The 5,919-nt window shown below is 37.8% G+C and overlaps 1 long non-coding RNA gene across 1 annotated transcript; it reads left to right on the forward strand.

Annotated features, from left to right (window-relative positions):
- The first annotated feature begins 1,959 nt into the window (after positions 1 to 1,959).
- On the forward strand, positions 1,960 to 3,216 carry LOC110019200. The gene is made up of 3 exons (XR_002293436.1): positions 1,960 to 2,377; positions 2,454 to 2,551; positions 2,652 to 3,216. It is a non-coding gene; the product is annotated as an uncharacterized LOC110019200 (long non-coding RNA).
- The last annotated feature ends 2,703 nt before the right edge of the window (positions 3,217 to 5,919 follow it).

Below are 5,919 nucleotides of genomic sequence, written 5' to 3' on the forward strand. Positions count from 1 at the left end.
TCTTTCCTCTCCCATTTTGCCCTAAATTTAGTTTTCATCGCTATACAATCACCATTTAAGCTAGCTGGGAAGACAATTACTGGATCGCGGCTTACTGAGACAACCATCTATCTCATCCTTCCTCTCTACTCCTACCTGAAACCCGTCAGGAAAGTAAGCTTGTCTGCGCCATTCTTCCTACGCTTGTTTCGGAAAAGCTGGGAGAAAGGTAAGCTTGCTCGCACCTAGGGCTATGAAATTGGTCGAAGATTGTAAATCGCTAAAAAATTGGATCAAATTTTAGCTCGGATCGAAACATTCGAGTCGAGTTACGAGCCAAAATTAAAGGATCAAACTTATTTCGATCCGTCCTTGATTCGTATTCACATATTCAAAACCTATATTTTTTGCCTTACATGCATAATGCATTGTTAGTAGGGCTGTGAATTTAGCTCGAAGATCGTTATTCAAATTTTGGCTTGGATCAATATCAAATCGAAATAAATGATTCGAGCTACAAGCCAAACTTTTGGATCATTTTTTTTTTTCGATTCGACCAAAGCTCGGCCTTAAATTGGATCGTTAACAGGCTTAGTAATGTTAGGGTTGTTAATTTAGCGAATTTAGGTTAAAGATTGTTAATCGCTCGAAAAAATTTTTCGAGCCAATTTTGAGCTGTCCCCTGCTCGACTCAAAATTAGATCGTTAACAACTCTAATTGCCACTCAGTTGGTGAGGGATATTTTTTCTTGAGCAGAGTGGCAAAGGTTCAAATCCTTTCTTTTGCGTAAAAAAAAAAAATCATTTTTTGCTAGTGGACAGGTTGGGCGGGCCAAGGCGGATTCGAGCCTGATCGATCTGGCTCACGGGCAAAAAATTGCATTTGAGCCGACTCATTTAAAATTTGAGCTGGCTCGAAAATCGAATTGTTCCACGCCCGGTTAGATCGAAATTCAGCAAGATCAATTGACGATCCATGATTGAAATTCGTATCGATGAGTATGATTCTAATGATGCTTTGGATGAAGAAATTGTAACTATATCCTCAAAGGAGTCATCAGAGGAGGTTAATTAAGATGTGTAAGTTAACCTAACTACGTCGGATTCGAGCCTGATCGATCTGGCTCACGTGAAAAAAATTGCATTTGAGCCGACTCATTTAAAATTTGAGCTGGCTCGAAAATCGAATTGATCCACGCCCGGTTAGATCGAAATTCAGCAAGATCAATTGACGATCCATGATTGAAATTTTTATCGATGAGTATGATTCTAATGATGCTTTGGATGAAGAAATTTTAACTATATCCTCAAAGGAGTCGTCAGAGGAGGTTAATTAAGATGTGTAAGTTAACCTAACTACGTACTTTATGTTTTCAGTTTTTGTGATGTTTGCATTGTACTTTTCAATTTTATTTTTGTTTACTGTATACTTTTGTGTTTTCAGTTACATAAGTTGTAGATTGCACTTTATAATTTTCATTTTTGTTTATTGTGCACTTTTTTTTTCCAGTTTTCGTAGCCTTTTGATTGCATGCATTTTATTGTTTCCCTTTATTTTTACGACACATTTTTGTATTTTCAGTTTTAGTAGTATGTAGTTGTGCAAATTAATTTTATTTTCTTGCTTGCAGATGGCTTCTAGAGGGAGGGGCAGTCTCCCCTTTATCGGGGGACGTGTTGGCTCGCGGAAGTCCGTCAAATGACGTGGTCGTGGACACAGTCTTATAGAGGCGAGCCTTGTGGTAGACTCGCCCCAGCAGGTCACCACCTTGACTCCCACTACACCATCTCCAGCTGCGAATATCAAACCAACACCGCCTCCAGTTGCAACTACCACACCAACACAGCCACTAGTTGCGTCCACGACCACAAAACCGCCACCAGTCGTGACCAACACCATCACCATCAACATCTTTTGATGCACTGTCTAGTTCGAGCTTCACATGCATCCGTCTTTCGCTTTGTGTAGTGGGGAATAAGTAGTTTTTTTTAGATACTGACATACTGTTTTATGTTTTTTTAAATGTAATAGAGAATTAATCATACTATATTATGTAATCTTCAGTTATGTATTTATGTTTATGAATGTAAGATTTTCTAATTCAATTTACAGAAATAGTTGTCCTAGCCACCTAAGGAGGCATACATTCTGAGGAACTTTGAGCACAAGGCGAGTGACCCCCTTCACGACCAATTCGAGGATATACGAAAGGCACATGAGTGCCCCTTGTGGCTTGACAAGGATGTGTTCGCCAACCTTCTAAAGGCCTGGGACTCTCCAACTTATCAGAAGAAGAGAGAGCTAGCAAAGCAGAATCACTGCTCTAAATACAAGGGCATTGGTGCCTCAAAGCACATTGATGGGACGATCCCCCATGCTGAGTACAAGAGGAGGCTGGTAAGACTTATTGTGCATTGAATCATATTTTACATTAAATGTATACTAACTGGTTCATTACACTGACAAAATATAGAGAAAAAACGAGAGTCATCCGCTGTAGAGTTATATGAGCGCACTCACATGTGGCAGTCAGATCAGTCTTGGGTGAATAGTAGATCCCAGACGACCCAGGTAAATCACAAGATTAATTATTATAAAATTTAAATAACTATCAAAGCTTATTTAGTCTTTAACTTTCATTAATCATGTTTTTTTATTGGAGGTCTTCTAGAGGCTCAAGGAGAGACGTTCCCAACAGTCAGATGGTGGTTTGACCCCACACCTCACGTCTCTTTGAATAGAACCTATGGAGGAGGCTATTGACAACAAGAAGAAGGACAGGTTTTATGGGTTAGCGTCCCAGGCGTCGACCTATGATTTATGATGCCTATCCGACCTCTAGCACATCCGGTATATCTACTTCTACTGCACAGGAGAAGGAGTTTCTTTGCTAGGTTGATACAGAGGTTGCTGCCTAGTTCTCTACCCAACTAGCCACTCAAAGATCGGAGATGGAGCTGAAGATGAAAACAAAGATCCGGTATATCTACTTCTACTGCACAGGAGAAGGAGTTTCTTTGCTAGGTTGATATAGAGGTTGCTGCCTAGTTCTCCACCCAACTAGCCACTCAAAAATCGGAGATGGAGCTGAAGATGAAAACAAAGATCCAAGCGATGTTGCGTTATGAATGACCGAAAGGAAAGCTACCAGTTTCGAATGACGATTAAGAGGATGATGATGAGTGATTGATGAGTATGAGTAAGGGTTATTTTTTACGGTTTTAGATATTAAACAATTTATTGGTCCAAATATTTTTATTAGATAGTTATTCATTTTGTTTCGATTAATACAATAGTTTATCTTTTATTTTTGCCTATTGTTTATGCGATAATTTGTTTCATTATTGTTTTGTTCAGAAATTATACAGTTACGATTACAGTATTGTAAATTGTAGTGTTTAAAAATGAGTTTTTGAAGACTTATCAACAGTTTTACAACTCTCTAATTAAGTTTTGACGGTTTTTCGATGAACTATCATTCAAGCGACATTTTCATAAGGTGCTATTATTTTCCGGCAGATAGATCCATGTGTAATTATCTACAGTTAATCAACAATTATGCTTTTTTCGGCGGAAGTGCGACACTTTTCTGACAAAAGTGCAAGGGTTTTCCAATGGATATATAGGTTGGTTATATTATCGACGGTTTAACACGCTATGGCTTTAAATAAATAACGACGGTTAATATTTGTCGGTGTTAAAATACCGTCGGTAAATTAGTAGGTAATTATATTACCAATTAAGTGTTTTTGTTTCTTCGATTGAACCTCAGCTTAACCATCAATAATTAAGGTATTGATGGTTTTAATATTATTTTTACGGTATTTAATTGTTGGCAATATATTAAATTTTTATAGTGAGACCGTTCGTCAGGGTGACTATTTTGAAATCTTACAGAAAGTATTGAGGAGCCATAAAAAAATATAAGGATCGGGGGAGTAAAGTGAAGGGAAAAAAATGTAGAGGAAGTGTGATCTCACAAATCCTACACCCTTTTCATATAAATAGGGATAAAACATAATTTAATAGCCATTTTCATAATGATAAATCAACATAAAAAATGAGAAAAGAAAATAATTTTATTCTAAAAACAGCACTTATAATTGCAATACAAGCACTCAGAAATTAGTATGAGATAAAGTACTTTACAAGAAAATCAGTCGCCAATTCCGTCAAGACATACCTTAGATGAAGAAGCCTCCTATATTAAGATTTTCCCTCCAAACCTAAATCGACTCAGCTGATCTGACTCGACTTGAGCCTGAAATATTAGGGACCTCTCATAGACATCCAATAACTTCGGACAAAGAGTCGTCACCACGTCTTTGATCCTCTCCACCTTCTCCACACAAGCCAACACTTCACATAATTCCTTGCCCACCGGATCCATAACAACTTCGCATATGAGCTCTTAATTTCATCCAAACGACGAGCAAGCGACCCAAGGGACATCTTGAGTTGGTCAGCTGCTTCCCTGCATCCTTCAAAGGTGATGTCAAGATGATTGACACCACAATCCTCATTCAAGGGTCGAGTCCCTTTGCTTGGTGTCTGGTCTGCAGCCATTACTGCCTCGATTGGTTTCTCACATGTGTTGATCAAAGCCGAACCATCATATAGGATTACTAATGTCGGGTCATCTATACCAAGAAACATAAAAAAGTAAAAGACTTCCAAAGAAGATGAAATCCAACAAACAAGACCAATTTTCCTCTTACTTGAGAGTCAATTCCACCAGATATCATAACTTTTGTAGCCTCCTCACCAACAAGCATCCTTGAACACGACAAGAGATCCCTAGAAGCCATTTGAGTGACCAGGCCAACCGGAGGATCTTGTGTCATTGCAGAAGATTGGATAGTCGGATCGATGATCTGGGTTGGTTAGCTAAACACTTTTTCGCTTAATGCATTAGATGACCCCACCTGATCTAGCATTTTGAGTATAATCTTTCTTTTCATCACAACAACTTTCTTTTTCTTCTAACATTCTGGGCAGTTTAGTACCGCCGACTTCTTGAAGGAGAAGCGAATCAAATCTTTGTTGGAAATTTCATCGAAATATTTCGACAAGTTCTCCATTGCAATACCCAAAATTCAATTGATTCAAAAGAGGAAATATGCAGAAGAAAATTGGAAATGGGAAGGAGACCTATTATGACCTATTTAATAGACTCAAAGACATAAAAAACAAGGGCATTTAGTGATTGAATCATTAAATAAAAATTGACTGTGATTTATTTTTGCATTAAATTATCTTATGTTTTAGCACCACAATTTTAATAAGAGAATCGAGTAATATATATATATAGTGAAAGTTGGCTCACTGCTAGAAGTCTGTGAGGCTCAATTGATCAATCATGCAAAATCATACGAGCCAAATCGATAATGCCAAAACAAATGGGACCATGAGGCAGACAAAAAGAAGACTAAATGATCCAAACACGGACCAATCAGCCAAAAACAAGACAATCATCTATGCCATCCACTACGGTAAAGTCGATCTGGTGCGATATCCTACCCTCCGATACAACCGATCCAAGGGAAGATAATGTTCCATGGGATCTCCAACTATCCTAGGAAAACCCTTGATGCTTCTCAAAAGGGATCAAGGATCAATAACCAGGTCATATCAGTCTGTCAACCCATATCAATCGAGCTGACCCGAAACCAACTAAGATTTGTTGCTCAAACTAGAAAAAAAACCGCAAGTCTACATATGTAAAATAGCAGAAATACTCTAGTGTGGACCCTTTAAGTTGAGGCAAAATATTAATATCACCATTGTTCCCTCTCTTAAAAATGGGAATCATTATATGAACAAGACATGATTGATTATTGTTTTTTTTTCTTCTTCTCTCTTATCTTCTTTATAATCTTTTTCTTAGGTTAGATTCACCAACAAATCAATATTCAACCGTAATAAATCTCTATATATTT

The sequence above is a fragment of the Phalaenopsis equestris genome, unplaced genomic scaffold (genome assembly GCF_001263595.1).
Source record: "Phalaenopsis equestris unplaced genomic scaffold, ASM126359v1 Scaffold000053, whole genome shotgun sequence".
NCBI lineage: Eukaryota > Viridiplantae > Streptophyta > Magnoliopsida > Asparagales > Orchidaceae > Phalaenopsis > Phalaenopsis equestris.